Here is a 25,984-nt window from a genome sequence, read left to right as displayed (position 1 = left end):
TTGGCACATGCCATCCTTGGTTAGAAGTAAGGCATATTGGTGGGAAGAGCAGTATTTAGAATTGGAAAACTCAAGTTCAGGGCTACCTTATGTAACATTGGACTTCCTTCTCGAGCCTCATTTTTTGCATCTATAAGTCTAGGATGGTAATGATCCCCACCTCACAGGCTTTGTGAGAAATTAAATTACATGAAATCACTTTTAAAAATTATAAAACACATTATAAATTCATTCATTCAATAAATATTTATAGAGCACCAGTGCCCTATGGAGCACTATGCAGTATGCTAAAGCTGTAGCAGTCATCTAGACAGATAAGGTCTCTTCTCACAGAACAGGGACAATCAATAGGTAAACAGATAAACAAAAGGAAATTTCAGACATAATTAAGAACCAAGAAGCAGAAACTAAAAAACAGGATGAGGTAGGGAGTGATAGGGTAGGATAAATAAGGATAATTGCTTTAGAAAATATGGTCAGAGATGATGTCTCAGAGGAGCTGAGCTTTGTGGGTTTTTTTAAGCTTTTATTTTCATCTAAATTAGTCAACATATTAGTTTCAGGTGTACAATATAGTGATTCAACAATGCCATACATCACCCTGTGCTCATCAACACAAGTGCACTCTTTAATCCCCATCACCTATTTAACCCATCCTCCCATCCCCTCTCTTCTGGTAACCATCAGTTTGTTCTCTATAATTAAGAGTCTATTGGTCTCTCTTTCTCTCTTTCCCCCCCTTTGTTCATTTATTTTGTTTCTTAAATTCCACATATGAGTGAAATCATATGGTATTTGTCTTTCTCTGACTTATTTCATTTAACATAATAGTCTCTGGCTCCGCCCATGTCATTTCAAATAGCAAGATTTCATTCTTATTTATGACTAAGTAATATTCCAGTGTGTGTGTGTGTGTGTGTGTGTGTGTGTGTGGTATATTCTTTATCCATTCATCAGTCATTGGACATTTGGGCTATTTCCATAATTTAGCTATTGTTGATAGTGCTGCTATAAACATTGGGGTTATGTATCCCTTTGAATTAGTATTTTTGTTTTCCTTGGGTAAATACCTAGTACTGCAATTGTTAGATCATAGGGTAGTTCTGTTTTTCAATTTTTGAGTAATCTTCACACTGTTTTCCACAGTGGACGCACCAGTTTACATTCCCACCAATAGTGCATGATGGTTCCTCTTTCTTCATATCCTCATCAACAACTGTTGTTTCTTATGTTGTTGATTTTAGCCATTCTGACAGGTGTGAGGTGATATCTCATTGTAGTTTTGATTTGCATTTTGCATTTCCCTGATGATAAGTTATGATGAACATGTTTTGATATGTCTGGTGGCCATTTGGATGTCTTTTTTGGAGAAATGTCTGTTCATGTCTTCTGCCCATTTTTAATTGGATTGATTTTTTGGGTGTTGAGTTTTATAAGTTCTTTATATATTTTAGATACTAACCCTTTGTTGGATATGTCATTTGCAAATATCTTTTCCAATTCTGTAAGTTGCCTTTTAGTTTTGTTGATTGTTTGCTTTTCTGTGCAGAAACGTTTTATTTTGATTTAGTCTCAATAGTTTATTTTTGCTTTTGTTTCCCTTATCTCAGGAGACATATCTGGAAAAAATTTGCTACAGCCCGTGTCAAAGAGGTTACTTCCTGTGTTCTTTTCTAGGATTTTTATGGTTTCAGGACTCACATTAGGTCTTTAATCCATTTAGAGTTTATTTTTATTTATGGTGTAAGAAAGTGGTCAAGTTTCATTCTTTTGCAAGTTGATATCCAGTTTTCCCAACACTGTTTGGTTTTGGGGGGGAGTTCTTTGTTTTTTGTTTTTTTGCACTTCTTCTAAGATTTTATTTAAATTCCAGTTAATTAACATATGGTGTACTATTGGTTTCAGGAGTAGAATTTAGTGATTCATCATTTCCATATAACACCTGGAACTCATCCCAACAAGTGCCCTCTACATCTATTTAACTCATCACTCCACCCACCTCCCCTCCAAAACCCCTCAGTTTGTTCTCTATAGTTAAGAGTCTTTTATGGTTTGCCTCTCTGTTTTTGTTTTATTTTTCCTTCCCTTCTCCTATATTCATCTGTTTTGTTTCTTAAATTCCACATATGACTGAAATCACGTGATATTTGTCTTCTCTGACTGACTTATCTCACTTAGCATAGTACACTCTAGTTCCATCACTACAGCTTTGTAATATAACTTGAAGTCCAGAATTGTGATACCTCCAGCTTTGCTTTGCTTTTTCATGATTGCTTTGGCTAGTTGGGATCTTTGTGGTTCCATACAAATTTTAGGGTTGTTTATTCTAGTTCTGTGAAAAATGCTGTTGGTATTTTTGTAGGGATTACATGAAATGTGTAGCTTGTTTTGGGCAGTATAAATATTTCAACAATATTTATTCTTCCAATCCATGAGCATGGAATTTATTTCCATTTCTTTGTTTCATCTTCAATTTCTTTCATCAGTGTTTTATAGTTTTCAGAGTACAGCTCTTTTATCTCTTCAGTTAGGTTTATTCCTAGATATCTTACTATGTTGGGTGCCACTGCAATTCAGATTGTTTTATTAATTTCCTCCTCTGCTGCTTCATTTTTTGTGTATAGATATGCAACAAATTTCTGTACATTGACTTTGTATCCTGAAAATTTACTGAATTCGTGTATCAGTTCTAGCAGTTTTAGGGTGGAGTCTTTTGGGTTTTCTATATAGAGTATCATGTCATGTGCAAATAGTGAAAGTTTTATTTCCTCATTACCTATTTATATGACTTTATTTCTTTTTGTTGTCTGATTGCTGTGCTTAGGGCTTCCAGTACTATGTTGAATAAGTATGGTGAGAAGGGACATTCTTGTCTTGTTCATGACCTTAGGGGTAAAGTTCAGTTTTTCCCCATTTAAGGATGATGCTAGCTGTGGCTTTTTCATATATGGGCTTTATTAGGTTGAGATATGCTTCCTGTTACCCTACTTTCTTGAGGGTTTTTATCATAAATGGTTGTTGTACTTTGTCAAATGCTTTTTCTGCATCTATTGGAATGATTGTACGGTACTTATCCTTTCCCTTATCTATGTAATGTATCACATTGATTGATTTGCAAATATTGAACCACTCTTGCAACCCAGGAATAAATCCCACTTGATCATGGTGAACTATTTTTTTTAATGTATTGTTGGATTAAATTTGCTAGCATTTTATTGAGAATTTTTGCATGCATGTTCATCAGGGATATTGGCCTGTATTTCTCTCTTTTAGTGGGGTCTTTATCTGGTTTTGGTGTCAGGATAATGCCTCATAGATGAGGTCTCATAGAATGAATTTGGAAATTACCCTTCTTTTTCTATTTTTTGGAATCGTTTTAGAAGAATAGGTATAGCTCTTCTTTAAACGTTTGGTAGAATTGGGCTGTGAAGCCATCTGGCCCTGGACTGTGGTTTGTTGGGAGTTTTTTGATTACTGATTCAATTTCTTTACTGATTATTGGTCTGTTCAAGTTTTCTATTTTTTCCTGTTTAAGTCTTAGTAGTTTATATCTTTCCAGGAAGTCTTGGTAGTTTATATGCTTCCAGGAATTTGTCAATTTCTTCTTGATTGACCAACTTGTTGGCATATAGTTTTTCATGATATTCTCTTATAATTGTTTGTATTTCCATGGTGTTAGTTGTTATTTCTCCTCTCTTATTTGTGATTTTGTTTATTTGAATATTTTACCTTTTTTTCTTTATATGTCTGGGGAGAGATTTATTAATTTTACTGATATTTTCAATGAGCCAGTTCCTGGTTTCATTGATATGTTCTACTGTTTTTTTAGTTTCTCTAGCATTTATTTCTGCTCTAGTCTTTATTGTTTCCTTCCTTCTACTGGTTTTATATTTTGTTTGTTGTTCTTTCTCCATCTCTTGTAGGTGTATGGTTAGATTGTTTGAGGTTTTTCTTGCTTCTTGTTGTAGTCCTTTATTGCTATATCCTTCCCTCTTAAACCACTTTTTCTACATCCCAAAATTTTGGACCTTTGTGTTTTCATTTTCATTTCCTTCCATGTACTTTTATTTCTTCTTTTATTTCCTGGTTGACCCATTCATTGTTTAGTAGCATGCTATTTAACCTGCATGTATTTGTGCTCTTTCCAGATTTTTTTCTTGTGGTTGACTTCTACTTTCATAGCATTCTGGTCAGAAAAGATGCATGGTATGAATTCAATCATCTTGAATTTGTTGAGGCTTGTTTTGTAGGCTGATATGTGGTCTATATTGGAGAATTATCCATGTGCACTTGAAAAGAATGTGTATTCTTCTGTTTTAGGATGGAATGTTCTGAATACATCTGTTAAATCCATATGTTCCAGTGTGTCATTCAAAGCCACTGTTTCCTTGTTGATTTTCTGTTTAGATTATCTGTCCATTGATGTAAATGGGGTGTTCAAGTCCTCTACTATTATTGTATTATTATTGATTAGTTCATTTATGTTTGTTTTTAACTGTTTTATGTATTTTGGTGACCCTATGTATAAATATTCACAATTGTTATATCTTCTTGTTGGATTGTCCCCATTATTATTATGTAGTGGAGCAGAACTTTGAATAGAGGCATGTATGAAAAGAAGGAACCAGTAATGTGACAATCTTGGTGCAGAATATTCAAGCAGAGATGGAAGAGAGAGGTAAGGTGCTTTAAGGGCCAGGGGGAGAATTTGGACTTTTATTTAAATTACATTAGGAAGCCATTGGAGTGTGTAGAGGAGAATGACTATCTGATTTTCACCTTAAAAAGATCATTTTATGGCTGCTGTGTGAGGAATGCATTGTGGAGCTAGAGTGGAAGCAGGCAGACCTTTTAGGAGGATTTTACAGGAAATCAATATCAAGATTGTAATTTGAAAGTTAGGAAGAAAAGAAAGAAGGGTTTCTCTTATGCAGTCAACCAAAAGCTTATCAGTAACGGAGTTGCCATAGTATTTGTCATCTCTCTTATCCCTTGAATAATGATTGCCTCACTAGGTGCAGACACTTGACTACAATGATATCTAGTCCTAGGAGATTACTCTCAGCCCTAGATCATTTTAAATGGCTAAAGTTCAGCTCCACCCTTGTAGACCACAAGACAACCTGGTGAATCTTCAACCCACAATTGGCCACAGGAGAGAGGAGGGATAATAAGTGTCCCCGGGGTTGTTCACTGACAAGGTCCTTGAGGGTTGTTAGTATGAGAGAGGTGGCAAAGTATAGAATGAGATAGGTGTAAAAAGAGGAGAAGATCAATCAAGAGGGACAGATATGAAATTACCCTACAAGCTACAAAAGAACCTATGATTAACCTAGTCAATATAATTATTAGTGGTGGACGAAAGGAGAGTAAAAGAAAAAGATAAGGGAGTGGGAGGGAAAGAGGAAACAGCCTCCTGTGAGGTCCTAAATGTGACCATTTTGGGAAATTAGGAGATGAACTGATGGGTAGGACAGTCTGTTACTCTGAAGCCCTGTTCTATTCACATTAAATTTCCTCTTCTCCCACCCTATCCCCCAACCCATCATGGGTATAACAGAAGTAAAGAATTAAAGAATTAAACATCAAGAGCTAACTAAGCTTTAATTTTACACAGGGATTTACAGGTCACAAGTAAGTGATCTTGTTTGTCACAAACATTCCACATGGTAAGTTTTATTATCTTCATGTAACACATGAGGAAAACGAAGCCCAGAGAAGTAACATGACTTACCCAAGGTAACATATCTAGCAAATGTCAGAGCCAAATTTACACTTTAGGCCTATGGAGCTCCCAATTTTATTGCATCTTTTTCTTTTCTCCCTGGGGTTCAGGATAACCGTGACTAGGCCAAGACTATGAGTCCCACTCTGCTTTGGATCCTGATCATAGTAGCTGAGAAACTTACAGGGAAAGGTGAGGCATAAACTTCTACATCAGAGAGTTCTGCTGCAGAGTGGAGGCTCTTTTTTCCCTGTTGTAGAGCATATTCCTTACACTTGGGGGTGTTTTGAACCCAGGAATCCAGCAGTTACAGAGACAGCCACTCTTGGAGAGCACCAGGATTAGTGGTTACAGTCTTCCCATCATTAATTTATTCATTAATTCACTCACTGCAAGCCTCTTCAGGGCCAGGCCCTGTGGTAGGTATTCATGGATTCAGACAAATTGGTCATGTCCCCTGCCCTTGAGTAATTCACAGCCAAGCAGGTGACTGGGGAAACTGCATGTGCAAATCATCACTATTCCATGTTAAGTGCTACTGGGAAGTATAAAACTTTGTGGAACTTAGCAAATGGAGTAATTGTTTGCTGGGAATGTAGGTGCATTGTCATGATGATCTTCATGAAGTAAGCAGCATTTTGAACAGGTCTTAAAGGCTGAATCGTTAGTTGTTCATGAGGCAGACAAGATGGCAGGCAAAAGGAAGAACATAGAAAAGGGCAAGGAGGTATAGAAGCACATGGTTTGTGGAAGTGTGTAGTCTGGCTGAAGAGTAGAGTGATGGAATAGTGGATAGGGGCCAGATTATGAAGTACATTGTAGGTCACATGAAGGAATTTAAACTTTATCCAGAACCCAGGGGGAAGCCATTGAAAGGACAGAAGAGTACCATTGTCAGATTTATATTTCAAAATGTTATTTTATCTGTTGAGTGAAGAATAGATTGGGAAAAGGACTGGGAGAGGTTAAGCAAAACTAGAGACAGAGAGGCCAGAGCAGATCTGAGCAGTGGCCTTTGGGACCTAAAAGAGGACCAATATATGAACTGTCTATATGGTGGAACCAAAAGTCAATGACAGGATGTGGGAGCATAAAAATGGAGTCAAAGATGAATCCAAACTTTCTGGCCTGTGGAACTGGGTAGATAATGGGGCTATTAACTGAGGGCAGGAACAGAGGAAAATACATGGTTGGGGGTAGGGAGAACAGGGATCTTCTTTTTGTAATGAATCACAGTTTTGAAACTGTTGAATTTGAGGAGTCTGTGGAGAATCCATTCAGAGCTATCCAGAAGGCACTGTGGTAGACCTACAAATGCAAAATTGCACAGAAGCAGATGTGGTCCTTGCCCTTGAGGAGGTTGTAGTCCAGTGGGTGATAGAGTGGCCAGCATAAAAAGAAAAAATCAGGAGTTTTTGAGAAAAACAGGGAATCATGTTGAAAGAGTGAAAAAGAAAGAACCCAAAAAGGGAATGGGAGCAGAAGGGAGATGGGATGGGAGAAGAAAGCTGGTTGCTGTGTGAGAAAGTGAGAGGTCTGAGAAGGTTAGTTTGGAGACAAGCTGCAAAAGCCACTGACAAGCCTTGTCAAAACCCAAAGAATCTTCAGCCATAAGTGGCCAGGATGGACCTCACTCTCTCCAGCAACCTCTCTGCTGGGTCTGCAAGCTGTATGACCAGTCCTTGCCTTGAGACTTGAAAAAGGCCTGGTTTTATTTGCCTTGTTTTCAAGCTTTCTTTGCCTGGTTTCTCTGCTCCCCCTCATCCCCTGGCCAGCCCTGTGCCACAGGCTCAAGCCTGGGGCCAGTCATGGGAGCACATTCTTCACATTCCAGCCTCCTCCAGCCCTATCCTCTAGGCCACACAGAGTCCTATTCACATCCTGACCCTCCTGCTCTCCAGAGTGGGCCTTCACCACCTCCAGGCCCAGCCCCAGCCAGTGTTCTGCCAACACAGACTATGGCCACTGTGGGAAACAGGGTCCCCTGATTCCTCAAGAGCTGACTTCTCTATATCTTAGGGTTTCTCAGCTGGGACGAGGTACAGTGGGTCTGGCTACTAGTATGAGCATGAGTATGTGTATATGTCTTATACACTCAGTCAACTTCCTCTAGACTAGACCTAGAATAGGAGCTGTGTTGGGCTGGACACAAGGGTGGATAAAACACAGTCTGGGTCCTTAGAAGAGCTCACAGTCCAGTATGGAGATATCCGGGTTCATGGAGGGCATTATGCAAGCTGAGTCTGGAATCATCCTTCCACCAGGTCCTAAATTGGAGTATTGGTGTCACGGTGCTACTTTTAAACCCCATCCTGGAGGCCTGAGAACATGTGCTCATGTTTGGGGAATGACATCTGCTGGGATGGGGTGCTGCAGCCTTGAGGGATGCCAATATCTTCCCTGGAAGGGGCAAGGAGACCTAATTTAGAGTAAGACTGATAAAAACAGGCATTCTGGGCCTGACCATGTGCCTTTGATCAATTCTTTTCTGGGCTTCAGATTATTTGTTGCCTATAATGATATGCAAGTCCTTGACAATTCTCATCCTTTCAACACAGGGAAGAGGGTAAGGGGCAATCCCAACTGGGAAGAGACAATGGAAGACATGCATTCTAGAAGGTCTTTGCAGAATTCAGAGTCTGGAACAGCCTTCTGAGGAATCCCTAGAGGGTCTACTTCCCCTTGTCCCCTCTTTGAGGATACAAGCTGTCCCATGCAAGCTTGGAGTGTGGGGCCTCCCAGAAAACCTAAATGTCCTTTCTGACCCATCAGGACCATGGTGGTCTCATATCTACTCACACATACACCTCAAAAGAGTACCTGACCTGTAGCCTCAAGAAGGCTGATCTGCATATCATTTTGTAATTCCTCCCATGACAGAAACTCCTGCTGCCTTGGACTCTTTTTACTTTGATTTCTTCCTGCCAGTTGCAGAAGGGCCTCCTTTCCTCCTTTCCCAGTCCCCACTCGTCACCTGGCCAGAAGGGCTGTTCCAGGCCTAGCTTTTGCCTTTGGTCCTGTTTTCTTCGGCTTTCTGTCCTTCCTTACTGTCCTTCCGCCTCCATAGCAGGCGAGAGTGGGCCAAAGAGTGAGCTTGCAGCTGCAATGCCCAAGGGTTCTCTGGATAATCTCAGGAATGTCATATCCTAAAGACTTGGCTTTCCCACCAGCCAACAGGGACCCTCCTTCCTGCCCAGAGCTTGGGAGTCCTTCTGGGAGAGGGATCTTGGGTGGGGTGAGTGCAGGAAGGGACTGGAGGAAAGAGACACAGTGGTTCCAGGGTGGAGCCACGCCTCTTTTTCAGACTCTGAACTAGTTCAACAATGGATGGGAGTAAGGGTGGAGAGAGGAGAAAAGGGGGAAATCACCTAAACAACCCACTTCCTGAGCCTCAGTGTTTCCTACTGTCTTTTTACTTCCAAGATATTCCGAATTCTAGGTTCTCCTCAAGCAGGTAAATCTTATTTTATAGATGAGGAAACTGAAAGTACAAACCATGAGCCCAGGATCACTTAGAGCAACCAATCAACTATCTTCAAATTTAACTCAGATTTACTGAGCATCTACAATGTAGTAGGCCCTTTCACATATGTCATCATTCACATACTTCAATTATGAAGTAGGGCATATTCTCCCCATGTTGTATATGTGGAAACTGGGGATCAGAGAGGAGAAGTAGAGGCTGACCTTGGGCTAGCAGATTGGTGTCCTGTTTATGGTAGCTATGGGATTATATCATCATACCATTTTTTCCTCTCAAGCTCTCAGCATGGCCCAGCCCAGGGTAGAGGAGAGTCCAGGGAAAGTCAATTCACACCCATTTCCAGGGCCTCAGGCCCCATTCCCCAAGTGCAGGACTTCCTTTATTCTGCCCCTTGGCAGCCTCAGCCTTGGAACTGCCAGTTGAACTGGACTTCAAGGTCTCTAGTTTCAGCAGCAGCAGTTTGAGGGGTGGGCCAGAGAAGTGGGGTCAAGGTGCTCCACTCCTCTTCCCCACTGTGAAATCTCTGGCCCCCCATCCCAGCATAGGCTACTTGAGCTGCTGCTCCTTGTTATTGTTACTAGTAACTTGGAAGCCAGGCCCTGGCTTACAGAGCTTTTGCCAAGACTGCAGCTGTTCTCAGGCCTTGCTGGCTGCTGGGAAGATGAAACTCCAGGGCAGGCTCATTTTCCTGAGCCTGGGCTCCCTTCCCCTTGCCCTTCCCCAGGGACCTTGAGTAGAAATCATTGACCTTTGGAGAGCACTTTTTTTTCACTTTGCTTGGAAGTTCAAAGAAGCATATATGAAATATGATGAGAGTGCCAGAGCTGGAAGGACTCTCAGAGATAAACCAGTCTAACATTGTCATTTTATAGGTGGAGAAACAGAGCAGAGATCACATAAACACAGTGGATAGAACATGAACTTTGGACCTGGCTTACCTGGGTTGAAACTCCCAATAATAGCTGTGTGACTTTGGGTAAGTCTCCTAGCTTTTCCATGTTTCAATAAAATGAGGATGATGATAATAATAGCACTTGCCTTGTAGTTATTGTGATGATAAAATGAGTTAGTATATGTGTGGGGCCTAGAACAGTGTCTACCACAAATACGTGCTCTATAAATGTTAGATAATATTACTTTTAACTTTTTATAGTGCTTTGGAGGGAAAAGCAAACCTGGCATCACCAATCTGCAAATGTTCCCAGTTACTTCTGTCTTCACCAGCCATATTGTCAGATATGTCCTTCACCCTCCAGCAGTCCCCACTCATATTCCTTTTGGCACCAATGAAACTAAAGGTAAAGTAAGAATTCATGTCCAAGATAGAGGTCAGAGTCAAAGAAAGCTTTGCTTTCCACTCCTCATCTTACTTCTTCAGTGCCCATCTCCATCTCTCCCACTTCCCAGAACAAATATTGTCCCATCTCTTGATCAATCTTGTTCAAACAGTATCAATTGTGTTGAAATGGGGCAACTGGGAAAGAGGGGCAAGGTAACTCCTAATGGAGTTCAGATCAGGCAAATTCTGGAGGTCCCCATCTCCATCTGCAGGCTGGGCCTATGATTAAAATTGTTCTGGCTCTGCTGTTGTAAGAAGTACCTGGGACTCCAGTTTAGCCATCCCTTTGCCTTGAACACTAGGTGGGATTGCCATGCACTGGTGTTAGATAGACACCTGGCCAGAAGGGCTGTTCACCCTGGAATTTTCTGGACTCAACCACTTATACCCACCAACAGGCCACTTTGTGGTGTGAGTATGAAAAAAATCTCATTTTATATCCACTGGAGAGTAAGTTCCATGAGGTTAGGGACCCACAGCTATTTTGTTAACCATTATCTATCTCCTTATGGCCTGACACAGTGTCTGGCACATAGTAGGCCTTGAATAAATATTGCTTGGTAATGAGTGAAAGAATGATTCCCTCAAGGCTATTCCCAGCATAAGGAAGCCTCCCATTTTCTTCAAGATAACAAATAATTATGTCAACGGGCCTTGCCATCATTATTTCGTGTGATCCTCACTACAACCTTATGAGGTAGGAATTATAATTTTCCCCAGTGTACAAATAATAAAAAAAGTTAATGCTCACTAACCATGTGCCAAGTGCTTTTCTAAGTGCTTTGTACGTATTCACTCAGTTAAACCTCATAACAATTATATGAAGTGGGTACTGTTATTAGTTCCATTTTATAGAGCAAGAAACTAAAGCTCAAAGAGGTGAAGTAATTTTCTCAAGGTCACACAGCTAGCAGTTTGTGGCTCAGAGAATGAATGGCTTGACTCCATGTTTTCTTACTCTAGAGATCTTGGATTTTTCACTGCATCAAGAACACCCTCTCAAAATCTAACTCCCACATACAAATTTGCAAGTCTCTCCTTTTGGCCCCTTCTCCTATAACCATTTACACCTAATTTCTACATCTGGGGCAAGTCCCCTGCCTTTCTGTGTCTCTTCCTTCTCCTGTCTTCAGTCTTACTTCTCCTTGAAGAAGCCTCCCTACTCTTTCTCTCCATAGATAATCCCTTCAGATTTTGATCCAATTGTGCATCTATCATGTGTTGGGCTTGTATATACACCATTTCATTGGCAATTCCATTAAGTCATATCCACTGAGGAGAGACGGCTTGACCAAGACCACTCAGCTTAGATGTGGCAGAGGTGGGCATTACCTCCAAGCCAGTCTGACTCCATGTCCAGTGCTCTTTCTGCCACACCAAGCTGCCTTCTGTTCTGAGCCAGGAAACTTCTCCAAGAAAGTTTCTTAAATGACTCAAAAACCAACTCCCAAATCTCTTTAAATCCATGTGTGCCAATAACCTTAGCACAATCTATTCTTTTACTTCAGCCTATTGACATAGGCCCCACAGATTTATAACATATAGCAGCATCTAGGTAATTAATAATTTAGCCACACAGGGACAATCCATAGTGTGGGTTTTTCACCCATGTCAGGAACTAGTACCCACCATTCAAGCTGAGCTGTAAAACTGCAAAGAGAGGTCCTGAGAGTGAAGACTCCTTCTATCAGGCATAAGGCCTTGCCCTGCCCTTACTAAGTGGTTTTCCCATGACATGACAGTCTATGTAATAATTCCTTTCTTTGGATCCAGTAACTGAGAGGTGACCATATGTACAAGTCTCAGATGTACATGTTTACATTTAACCACTTACACACAAGAACACACACACACACACAATCAAGTTGATGAAGGGACCTGTGGCAGTGTCCTCAGATGAAGCAGGCTATTTGAGGAGGTGGTGAGCTCTACATCAGTGGGGGTATGCAACAATGTCTGGCCATCCTTTTGACAAAATGTGATAGGACTCCTACATGGAATGTGCAAATGGCATCCAGAACCATTCAAAATTTTCTATGCATTCATACGCTCTCCTGAATTCTCTACACTCCTTCTTGCCCCTCCCACAGCAAACACACAGTGCATGTGGCAAATTGGTCTTGCTTGGGACAATAAGAGCAAAGGCCTAGAAAAGTAGAGACATCCTGGAGACTGAGAGTAAAACTGCTGAATCATGCAGCTACTGTCACACTTTCACCCCATATCCTGCCAGCCAAAGACTGGGAATTTATGAGCTGGCCTGGGGACAGAAAGAGCCCCAGGTGTGAAGAAGCACACATGAGTATGTGTGCTTACATGAGTGTATATATGTATATAAATTTAAGCAGGCAAAGGGAGTGTGAAAGCATACACCCATATGAGCAGGTACCTAGGAGCCAGGTATAAGAAGCTAGAGTGAGAGACTCATATGCATGCTTGGTTGTGCTGAGAGGCCATTTATACCTTTCTGGCCCCTGCTGGCCTCCAGGGAAGACACATCAGACACATATGGAACTATTTATATTGGGTTCGTCTCACATCCAAACATCTTGTCCCTTGGCTGCCTCTAACCCCAGTGCAGCTCAAAGCAGTCCTGGGCCCTGCCCTGGCCTCTTGCTACCTTTCCAGTATCCCTGGCTTCTGAGGTGTCATTCTTCAGCTCCCAAATGGGTTGTTTCTGGTCCTAGATTCAGGCAGGGCCAGAGTGCTGTAGGGAAGTTCTTCCTAAGGAGCAAGTAAGACCTGAGATCTTAACCTTGGAGTTTCCAAATACAGAATAACCCTTGTTCTTTGCTCTGGTGCTCCTGGTGTGCAGTTTGGAATTCTGCTTCTAACAGGTCATGTGTTGACCACCTTGTCTATGCCAAGCACATTAAAGGTGCAACCTCCCCCAAATCTTCATGGCATCTCTGTGAGGCAAGCGCTTATTAGTATCATTTTTCAGATAAGAAAACTGAGGTTCAGAGAGGACTTGCTCAAAGGCACACACCTAGTGTGTGTGTGCGTGTGTGTGTGTGTGTGTGTGTGTGTCAGAGGGGTGGAATTCAGGCTTAAGTTTCTCTGCATCCCTCTTCTCATACTTCTTCAGTTGATGGAGAGCTCCATATGGTGTGGGATGGTAGGCAGCTTCATTTCTCCATTAGGACTACAAGAAGGTTGAATGAGATGATCTGAAAGACCCTTTTCAGCTATGACAGACTCTGCCACAGCCATGCCCTTCTCTGCTATCAGCTTTCCCACAGCCATGCAATTGCTTACAAGGGGGCCTGGCTCAGAAAGGGAGGGTGGCCCATAGCAGCGCGTACCCTTGCCTGGGTTTATAAGCTCAGAAGCCCTGCTTATCTGACTGGGGCCTCAAAGCAGCAGCATTGGAAAAGTAGCATGTATGTGAGTTTGGCAAGCTGCCTTTTAGCCCTTAGATATAGCCACATGTTGATTCACATCTGCGACAGCCCTGTGTGTGTGCATGCATGCACATGTGCCTTTGTGCCATGTGCATACTTTTGTATGTCTACACAATTTTGTGTATATGCCTAGGTTTGTGTGTGCCTGCCTGCTTGTGCATGGGAGGGTATTTATTTGTGTACACGTGTGCCTATCTCTGTATGTGCATGCAGGCATGTGTGTGTGAGTTTACATGATTGTGGATATGCACTATCTGTGTGTGTGTGTGTGTGTGTGTGTGTGCATTTGAATGTGTTTGTCTTGATATTTGTGTGTGTGCACTTGAATGGTGTGTCTATGCATATGTGCATGTAACTATAAACACATACAAGTGTACATCTTGTGTTTGTGGACATGCATGAGTGAATGTGTCTGTGTGTGCTAGTGTCGGGGACCTGGGATAGAGGTGTCCAAGCCTTTTAGGGGGGGTGTCCTACTCACAAAATGTCTAAAAGGCTGACATGGGTAGGGAGTGTTTGCTGGGAGTCTGAAAGACTGAGGTAATAAGTGCAAAGTGATTTAAATCCTTGCCAAGTACCCAGAGTGGTTAGCCAGAGTAGTGAACAGTGGTGCCAATCGGGTGTCAAATTTCACAGGTGCTTTTGCTTCCACCCTGCTTTGTCTTTATCATTAGACCCATCTCTCATCATCTCTTCCCTATCCACCCTCACTTCCATCTCGGCCACCTTCATGATGCTGTGTCACCACTTGGGCTCTTCCACACTGGAATTGAAGGCTGCTGGAGTAGGTTTCTTAAAATTGCCCACTTAAATGTATCCCTACTTTACTGAAATCCTCCTTATCCCTTAAAACAACTGTCTCTAGACTTTGGAATTTCATAGATGAGAAAGACAATGTTTTAAATAAATAAATAAATAAATAAATAAATAAAGGAACAGAGTGCTACAAACTTTTTATGTTGCTAAGGGCAGATATTTTAAAAATCTCTCACTCCTGGACACCACCCCATTAGAAGGACATAATAATCTCCAAATAAAGAATAGTCTTTTGAGGTGAATTAATTTAGCTTTCTGAAAACTGCATTACATTATCCATACTTTTATCCCATTTCACCACATATGGGTGAAAATCTCATTTAGGTACCCCTGTAGGTAAAGACCATGGACCCATGGATCTATTCCAAACCCTATGGGAGGCAGCCTAATTTCCCCTCTCCAGTTCCTCTCCACTCAAACCCTGTACATGAGACACATCACAAAACCAGCCCTCCCCCCAATTCACCACCACTTGACTGCCTCCAGACTCTTGCTCACAAAGTTCCCTCTGCCAGGCATGCCTGGAATGCCCTTCCCCCCTTTTTGGACTGACAAAGTCTTCTCTTCCTTCAAGCCTCAGGCTCAGCCCAAATGTAACCTCCTGTGAAACCTTTCCAAGTCGCTCCTGGTGGAAGTGATCTTTCCTTCCAAGGGTCCCAGGCCTCCCTTCACCATATTTAATAGGCTAGTTATTTAAAAGTTTCCCCACTGAATTAAACTGTGGAATGCCACATAGTATCAAGAGAAGTATGGACTTAGGAGTTCAGATCCCAGCTCTACCAGTCATATCTGAGTGACCTTCCTTAATTGTTTATAGTGTCCCTTCCTCATCTATAAAAACAGGAAACAATGGGTTTTGGTAAAGATTACCACCACAGTTAATGTATTGAAAGTGCCTATGTCTGGTGCATAACAGATAGTAAATAAGTATCAGTCCCTAGGATGTTGAGAGCAGAAATCATGCCCTGCACATCCTTGTGGGTCCTGTTGTGCTCATGTATCCCCCATGTCCAGGATATAGTAGGCACTTAACAAATATTTATTGACCGACTATCTAGCATAGTGTCTAGCATATAGTAGGTGCTTGATAAAGATCAGTCACTTTTCTTACCTCCTCTTTGAGAACAGAAGCCATGTCCTTTTTGTATTTGTGTAACTCCTACAGTGCCTAGTACAGAGTAGGTTCTTGATATATGTGATGGCAATTAGTAATAATAATCATAATAATAGTACCACTAATAATCATAATAAATACCATTACTAATAGTAATAGTATGGATGTTATATATGAGGCATCACGCTAGGATCTTCACACACGTCTCTCTTTTATTCACATACATTTAGTATATAAACAATAACACCAACCTCATCACCCTATAAGGTTATTGCCACTATTATCTTCATTTTAAATCTGAGGAAACTGAGGCTAATAGAGGTTAAGAATATTTCCTTTGTGGCAAGGTCTGGGATGCAACACAGGCAAGTTTTATGATAAAGAGCCAGCTAGCCTACTTATTTTTATGGGAAAACAGCAGATATTTATAGAGCTGGTTAAGTGACAAAAGTAAGACTTGAATCCAATTCTTTCTAGCTCCAAGGTAGTCTCAGAAGTCCATCTGCCTTCCAGTGGCACACAGTGGTCCCCAGCTCCCTCCTTCCCCTCTAAGCAGTGGAGCAGGCTGGGTCTGGGCAGCCACTTACCTTCACTTTCCTGAAGCAAGCCCAGAAAATGTCCAGTAGAGTCATGGTGGGGTGTGGGGAGCTGGCAGGGTCCAGCAGAGCTCTGCTGGGCACGGGCCTCTTTCTCTCTAGGGACTAGACTAGAAGGGATTTGGGCCTCTGTGAGAATCAGCCCTGGCCCTGTACTCCATCAGCCATACCAGCGAAGGGAGAGACAGAAAGCAGTGGCTGGCCTGAGCTCAGCTTGCCTCCTCTTCAGGAGCCTCCTGCCTCCCGAGGGCCCCAGGAAGGGAAGTAGAGAGGGAGGGAGAGAGAGGCTAGCTAAGGAGGAGGGACCAGGAGGCGGGTCACTGATTCAAACTCGGCACCGTTAACCAGTTGGCTGGGAGACCAATGCCAGTTGAAATTCCTTGAACATTACAGTTCCCAAGCCGGGCATGTCCAGCCTGCCTGCCAGCTCACCCGTCACTCCTGCCACCTGCACGCTGGTGTGCATGCCTACTTGTCTTCTGCTGAATGACACACAAGCTCTCCCTGGGGGTCTCTAGGTGAAACCAAGACCACATAGGAGTTGTGGAAAGAGTTCTGGGCAAAGAGCCCAGGAAGGGGAGCCTTCAACCTGGGCAAGACCCAGGCAAGTATGAAGGCATTTGATGGAAGGGGAAAAGGTATGAGCCTAGGAAACTCTCAGACAGGAGACTCTGGGCCCTTGATCAATAGGTCATTCTCCATCCCCACTTTAAAGTTAAGGATCATGAATCACTCTGGCACTTTGAGGTGGCACCTTCCTTTCTGGACTTCAGTTTTCCTGGCTGTGCAATGAAAGGCAGAGTCACAGTTATCTAAGCCTCAAGTCTTTTGTGTGACTTCTGTTTGGGGTTAGGTACAGGGTGACTCAAGAAGAAATTGCATTCTGAACAACAATTACAAGCTCCCCTCAGAACTCCCATGTTGCCCATAAGAAATCAGGTAACGTTCCAAAGAGAATCTGAGCCCAAAAGGGCCATTTCTTGATCTGCTTGCCTCAGGGCATCATAGTTCTCTCCCAGCTCTATAACCTAGGTGTAAGCCCTTTTCTGAACATCTGAGGAGATGGTGGCTTTCCTCCTTTATCTACTCCCACGCTCAGAAACCTCCAGATTCATATGTTTAGCCTGGAATCTGAACTTGAACCTCCTGAATACACTGAAGTCAGTTCTTTCAGTAAAAATAAAGTTAGCACTAGGCAGTTCTAGAGGCTTTATGGGCAGGAAGCCATTAAGAAGTGGTTATTCTCCCCTCCCCCAAACCTCAGCAGGCAGGGTGCTATGGCTGGCAGCCAGAAGGCTCCTAGGAACTCGATGGCAAAGGGCCAGGCGTGGGTCTCTGGAGGCATGTGTCATCACAAGGCCCAGAATAACTTATTCCCCTTGGCTTCACTTCCCTTTCAGAGACCCCAGCTGGTTAGGCAAAGGACCAAATCCTGGGACCCTTTGAGGATGCCTCTGCCTATCTTTGAGGACTTTCCTCATTAATGGTTTGGTTCAGAGGTTCGTCCCAAGAGTCTATGAGAATCTCTCCAGCTCTTGATACAACTTACTCTGTGGCTCTCAGTTTCCCCATTTGTCCCCTAGGGAGGTTGCGATAACTGATCTCTCATCTTCTCTTATCATTTACAGTATCCCTTCCCCACCTATAAAAATGAGTTAAAGCATTTAGTATATATTTAGTATAGTGCCTGGCATAAAGTAAATTCTCAATAAATGTTATTTGTTATTATTGAAGAAGTCCAGGCTTTGGGACCAGACAGACTTAGATTTGAATACTGGTTTGTTACCTTCTAGCAGTGCTCCCTTACGAAAACTTCACTTCTCAAAACATGTTGCTTCATGTGTAAACTCCGGATTCACTGTTTATGTAAGGGGACTACTGCTGGGAGTCAGTGAGATAACATTCACTTATACTTAGCATGCTCAGCACATCATAAGTGTTTAATAGATATTAGTTCCCTTGCTCTCTCTGCCTGTCCTGGATGTTCCTGACTCTCCCTCCTTCTGGTAAAACAGAAGGTACATTGATTTGGCATCATCCAGACCTGAATTCAAATCCAAGCCCAGCTACTTTTCTGTTGTGTGCCTACCCGAGGCAAGTTACTTCTCTCTAGGACCCTGTTTCCCTGGCTGTAATATGAGGATGAGGATAAAGATCCCTACTCACCTCTCAGCCTTGTCATTAAGGAAGAAGGGACATGAAGAACCCGACACGTAGTGGGTTCTCTAAGTTAACATGAATCCTCCCTCCTCTCTTTCCTCCCTCTGCCTCCCACATCCCATAGAGGCTCTGAATCAGGCAGAGCCTCCCTTACCTCACATTCAATACTTCCCAGGAACAGCATACCAGGCACAAAGCCTGCTTTTTTTGGTGGTGGGGGAGGCGGGGAGAATTGGGAGAAAGTAGGGGAAGGTGGTGGTGGGGGAGTATAGAAAGTGCAACAATCAGGGCAGGCAGACAAGCAGGGAGGCTATCTATCACATTAACACTCACTGGGCCAGCTGCTTTATTTTCTTACCCAGGAGCTGGCACTGCCTATTATGGGGTGCTTTGTTTAAGGCCTAAGTCACCAGTCCATGCCAAGGAACCAAGATGAAGGAGAAGAGAAGCTTTGTATGGTTGAGACCTGTAAGTTAGGAAGAATGGCATACCTCTCGAGGTAATTGTGTCCATCTTTCTGCTGGATATTGAGCAGATCACAGTTGGAACCATTGGAGGGAGAAGGCTATACCAAATGAAGACAGGAAGTCAGAAACATACTAGAACAGTGACTCTCAAACTTGCTGCTCTCCAGACCCCTCTCCACTATTAAGTTACTAAAGACCAGAAATTTTATTTGTGTGGGTTATATCTATGGATATCTACCACATTAGAAACCAAAACTGAGATATTTAATGTTCATTGATTTACTCACTCATTTCAAAAAACATGCTTTAAGGGTGCCAGGGTAGCTCAGTAGGTTGAACATCTGGCTCTTGATTTTGGCTCAGGGCATGATCTCGCAGTCCTGGGATGGAGCTCCGCTTCAGGCTCCGTACTGAGTGTGGAGCCTCCATGGGATTCTCTCTGTCCTTCTTTCGCAGCCCCTCCCCTGCCCACGTTCTCTCTCTCTCAAAGTAAAAATTTTTTAAAGTTTTTTTAAAAACATGCTTAAAATCAGACACATTAACATAAATGACATATTTTAGAGCATATTTTTATTTTATTTTAATTCTGGCATAATTAACATACAGTGTTATATTAGTTTTAAGTGTATGAATTATTCAATACTTCCATATATCACTTAGTGCTCATCACAGCAAGTGCACTCCTTAATCACCATCATCTATTTAACCCACCCCCCCCAACAATCTCCCCTTGAATAACCATCAGTTTATTCCTTATAGTTTTGAGTTTTCTTGGTTTCTCTCTTGTGCACGCACGTGCTTTCTCCCTTGCTTTCTTTTCTTTCTCTTTGCTTATTTGTTTCATTTCTTAAATTCCACATATAAGTGAATTCATATGGTATTTTTCTTACTCTGACTTATTTTTCTTAGCATTATACTCTAACTCTATCCATGTCCTTGCAAATGGCAAGATTTCATTTTTTTAATGGCTGAATAATATTCCATTGTATATATATATACCACTTTTTCTTTATCCATTCATTTATCAATAGGCACTTGAGCTGCTTCCACATTTTGCCTCTTGCAAACAATGCTGCTACAAACATAAGGGTTCAGGTATCTCTTTGAATTAGTATTTTTGTATTCTTTGGGTAAATATCCAGTAGTGTGATTGCTGGGGCATAGGGTAGTTCTATTTCTCACTTTTTGAGGGACCTCCATACTGTTTTCCACAGTGGCTGCACCACTTTGCATTCTCACCAACAGTACAAGAGGATCCCCCTTTCTCCACATCCTCACCAACACGTGTTGTTTCTTGTGTTGTTGATATTGGCCATTCTGACAGGTGTGAGGTGATATTGCATTGTAGTTTTGATTTACATTTGCCTGATAATGAGTGATGTTGAGAATCCTTTAATGTGGCTGCTGGCCATCTGGATGTCTTCTTTGAGGAATGTCTGTTCATTTCTTCTGCCCATTTTTCATGGGATTATTTGTTTTTTGGATATTGATTTGTATACATTCCTTATACATTTTGGATGCTAACCCTGTGTTGGATATATCATTTACAAATATCGTCTCTCAATCCATAGATTGCCTTTTAGTTTTGTTGATTGTTTTCTTCACTGTGCAGTTTATTTTTGCTTTTATTTCCCTGGCTCAGGAGACATATCTTTAAAAAAATGTTGATACGGCTGATGTCAGGGATCTTACTGCCCATGCTCTCTCTAGGATTTTTATGGTTTCAGGTTTCACATTTAGATCTTTAGTCCACTTTGAATTATTTTTTATGGTGTAAGAAAGTCATCCAGTTTCATTCTTTTGCATGAACATGTCCAGTTTCCCAACACCATTTGTTGAAGAGAATGTCTTTTCCTGTTGGATATTCTTTCTTGCTTTGTCGAAGATTAGTTAACCATATAAAAGAAAAACACTTCTGGGTTTTCTATCCTGTTCTGTTGATCCGCGTGTCTATTTTTGTGCCAGTACCATACTGTTTTGATTATTATAGCTTTGTAATATAACTTGAAATCCAGAATTGTCATACTTCAAGCTTTTCTTTTATCTTTGAAGATTGCTTTGGCTATTCAGGGTCTTTTGTGGTCCCACAAAAATTTTAGGATTGTTTGTTCTAGCTCTCTGAAAAACGCTGCTGGTGTTTTGATAAGGACTGAATTAAACATGTAGATTGCTTTAGGTGGGAGACATTTTAACCATATTTGCTCTTCCAAATCATAAGCATGGAATGTCATTCCATTTCTTTGTGTCATCTTCAATTTCTTTCAGCAGTGTTTTATAATTCCCAGAATACAGGTCTTTCAATTCTTTGGTTAGGTTTATTCCTAGGTATCTTATTGCTTTTGGTGTAATTGTAGATGGGATTGATTCTTTAATGGCGCTTTCTGCTGCTTTATTATAGGTGTATGGAAATGCAACAGATTTCTATCCGTTGATATTGTATCCTGGGACATTACTGTATTTGTATATTAGTTCTAGCAATTTTTTGATGGAGTCTTTTGGGTTTTATATATGTACTATCATGTCATCTGCAGATAGTGAGAGTTTTACTTCTTTGCCAATTTGGATGCCTTTTATTTCTTTTTGTTGTCTGATTGTTGTGGCTAGAATTTGCAATACTATGTTGAATAAATGTGGTGAGTGGACATCCTTGTCTTATTCATAACTTTAAGGGAAAAGCTCTCAGTTTTTCCCCATTAAGGATGATGTTAGCTGTGGTTTTTTCATATATGACCTTTATTATGTTGTGATATGTTCCCTCTAAACCTACTTTGTTGAGCGTTATTTTTTTATCATGAATGCATGTCATACTTTATCAAGTGCTTTTTATGCAAATATTGAAATGATCATATAGTTCTTACCCTTTCTCTTATTAATGTGATGTATCACACTGATTGATTTGTGAACATTAAAGGAACTTTGCAACCCAGGAATAAATCCCATTTGATTCTGATGAATTATTTTTTTAATGTATTGTTGGATTTGGTTTGTTAGTATTCTGTTGAGGATTTTTTGCATCTATGTTCACAGAGATACTGGCCTGTAGACTCTTTTTTTTTTTCTGGTGTCTTTATCTGGTTTTGGTATCAAGGTAATGGTGGCCTTATAGAATGATGTTGGAAGTTTTCTTTACTTTTTAAATTTTTGGAATAGTTTTAGAAGAATAAGTATTAAATCTTCTTTAAGTGTTTGGTAGAATTGGCCTATGAAGCCATCTGGCCCTGGACTTTGGTTTGTTGGGAGTTTTTTGATTACTGATTCAATTTCTTTGCAGGTCTGCTCAAATGTTCTGCTTCTTCCTGTTTCAGTTTTGGTAGTTTATATGTTTCTAGGAATTTATCCCATTCTTCTAGATTGTCCATTTTGTTGGCATATAGTTTTTCATAATTTTCTCTTAGAATTGTGTGTATTTCTGTGCCATTCGTTGTTATTTCTCCTCTCTTGTTTGTGATAAACTTCTGGCTAGAAGTTTATCAATTTTATTAATTTTTTCAAAGAACCAGCTCTTGGTTTCATTGATCTGTTCCACTGTTTTTTTTAGTTTCAATATCATTTATTTCTGCTCTAATCTTTAATATTTCCTTCTTTCTGCTGGTTTTAGGCTTCATTTCTTGTTCTTTTTCTCCTTTAGGTATAAGGTTAGGTTGTTTGGGATTTGTCTTGCTTTGTGTGGTAGGCCTATATTGCTATATCCTTCCCTATTAGGACTGTTTTTGTTGTATCTCAAAAGTTTTGCGGGGCGCCTGGGTGGCGCAGTCGGTTAAGCGGCCGACTTCAGCCAGGTCACGATCTCACGGACCATGAGTTCGAGCCCCGCGTCAGGCTCTGGGCTGATGGCTCAGAGCCTGGAGCCTGTTTCCGATTCTGTGTCTCCCTCTCTCTCTGCCCCTCCCCCGTTCATGCTTTGTCTCTCTCTGTCCCAAAAATAAATAAACGTTGAAAAAACAAAAAAAAAAAAATTAAAAAAAAAAAAAGTTTTGGACCATTGTGTTATCATTTTCATTTATTTCAATGTATTTTTTTATTTATTCCTTTGTTTCCTGGTTAACCCATTCAGTGTTTAGTAGCATGTTATTTAACCTTCATGTATTTGTGGCCTTTCCAGATTTTTCCTCGTGATTGACTTCTAGTTTTATACCGTTGAGGTCAGAAAGGATGCATGGTATGACTTCAATATTTTTCTGTTTGTTGAGGCCTATTTCCTGGCCTAATGTGATCTATTCTGGAGAAAGTTCCTTGTGCTCTTGAAAAGAATGTGTATTCTGTTGTTTTAGGATGGAATCTTCTGAATATATTTGTTAAGTCCATCTGTTCCAGTGTGTCATTCAAAGACTGTTTCCTTTCTGATTTTCTATTTGAATGATCTGTCCATTGATTTGAGTGGGGTGTTAAAGTCTCCTACTATTATTGTATTGTTATCTATTAGTTACTTTATGTTTCTTATTAATGGTGTTTTATATTTAAGTGTTCCCATATTGCATGCATAAATATTTACAATTGTTGTATCTTCTTCTTGGATTGTCCCCTTTATTATTATATATTGCTCTTCTTTGTCTTTTCTTACAGTCTTTGTTTTAATGTCTAGTTTATCCGATATAAGTATTGCTACTCTGGCTTTCTTTTAACATCCATTTGCATGGTAAATATTTCTCCATGTCTCACTTTCAATCTGCAGGTGTCTTTTTGTCTAAAATGAGTTTCCTTTAGGCTTGTTTATTTTATGATTCTGCTGCCCTATGTCTTTTTAAAAATAATTTTTATTATTTTTTAAAATGTTTTTTAACATTTATGTATTTTTGAGACAGAGAGAGACAGAGCATGAACGGGGGACGGGCAGAGAGAGAGAGAGACACAGAATTGGAAGCAGGTGCCAGGCTCTGAGCCATCAGCCCAGAGCCCGACGTGGGGCTCGAACTCACGGACCGTGAGATTGTGACCTGAGCTGAAGTCGGACGTGCAACTGACTGAGCCACCCAGGTGCCCCTTAAAAATAATTTTTAGAGAGAGAGAGCACCAACAAGCAGGGAAGAGGGGGAGAGAAAGAGACAGAGGAAGAGACAGAGGGAGAGAATCTTAAGCAGGCTCCATGCTCAGTGTGGAGCCTGATGCAGGGCTTGATCCCATGACCCTGGGATCATGACTTGACCAAAATGAAGAGTTGGATGATCAACCAACTGAGCCACCCAGGAACCCCTCATCCTATGTCTTTTGATTGGAGTATTTAGTCCATTTACATTCAAAGTAACTATTGACAGATATGTATTTATTGCCATTTTATTACTTGTTTTGTGGTTGTTTCTGTAGATTTTCTCTGGTCTTTGCTTGTCTCTCTCTTTCATGTTTTGCTGATTTTCTTTAGTGATATATTTGGATTTCTTTCTCTTTATTCGTTTCATGCTTATTAGTGATTTTTGATATGTGGTTACCATTAGGTTTGTATTTAACCTCTTCTGCAAATAGTAGTCTATATTAAGTTGATGATCATTTAAGTTTGGACCCATTCTTTACTCCTGTCCTCCCCATGTTTTAGGTATCTGTTATTAAAGTTTATATTCTTTTTTGCGAGTTCCTTGACTGATTTTTTTTATAGAAATATTCACTTTTGCTGCTTTTGTGTTTTCTGCCTTTGTATTCTCACTTTTCATTTCTCCTTTCCACTTAAAGTGTCCCCTTGAATATTTATTACAGGTCTGATTTTGTGGTCATGAACTCTTTTAGTTTGTCTAGGAAACTCTTCATCTCTATTCATCTCTATTGTGAATGCTAGCCTGGCAGATAGAATATTCTTGGTTGCAGATTTTTTCCATTCAGTACTTAGAATATATCATGCCACTCCTTTCTGACTTGGAAAGTTTTGGCTAGAAAATCCCCTGCTAGTCTTCTGGGGCTTCCCTTGTAAGTTAATTACTTTTTTGGTCTTGTTGCTTTTAAGATTTTTTTCTTTATCACTATATTTTTCCAATTTAATTAAAATATGTCTTGGTGTGGGTCTGCCTTTGTTGATTTTGAACAGAATTTTCTGTGCCCTCTGTATCTGAATGTCTATTCACTCCCCCCAAATTAGGGAAGTTTTCAGCTATTTTTTCCCAAATAATTTTTCTGTCCCCTTTTCTTTCTGTTCTTCTGGGAGTCCTATAATACAAATGTTACTACATTTGATGGAGTCACCAAATTCCCTAAGTCTATTCTAATGTTTCATATTTCTTCTCTTTCATTCAGCTTCATTGCTTTTCATTAGTTTGTCTTCTAGGTCATTAATTTGTTTCTCTACTTCTTCCCACCTGCTGTTGAGTCCATAAAGCATGTTTCTAATCTTGTTAACTGAATTCATCTCTGATTCTTTTTTAACTCTTTTATTTCTGTGGTGTCTCACTGATGTTTTCAATGTTTTTGTCAAGCACAATGAGTATCCTTTTGATTGTTGCTTTAAATAGTTCATCAGGCATGTTACTTATATTTATTTTGTTTCTATATCTGGCTGTTGCCTTATCTTTTTCTTTCATTTGGAATAAATGCTTCCATCTTCACATTTTGTATAAGTCTCTGCCTTCTCTGTGCTACAAAAATCAGTTATGTCTCCTTCTCCTGAACATAATGGGCTAAGAAGAAAGGTCATGTAGTGCCCAAGACTTGGTGATTCAGTGAATGCCTCCAATGTGGCTCTGCTCTTGTGTTTTGGCTGTTCTGTCTTTCAGGCCAGTCATCTGCAGAGTGTCTCCTTGACTGCAGTGCACAGTGTTTGGTACCTGGCCTAAATATGGCTTATTTTTAACTAGGTGTGCTCAGGTTTGCTTTTGAAATAAGACTAGTCACCACCTCCACTGGAACTAGTCCCTGCAAACCCCTATGTTCAGGAGGCATGGTATGGGCAGAGCTTTGTGC

Source organism: Prionailurus bengalensis, chromosome X, assembly GCF_016509475.1.
Source record: "Prionailurus bengalensis isolate Pbe53 chromosome X, Fcat_Pben_1.1_paternal_pri, whole genome shotgun sequence".
Lineage (NCBI taxonomy): Eukaryota > Metazoa > Chordata > Mammalia > Carnivora > Felidae > Prionailurus > Prionailurus bengalensis.
Note: the sequence above shows the minus strand (reverse complement) of the source record.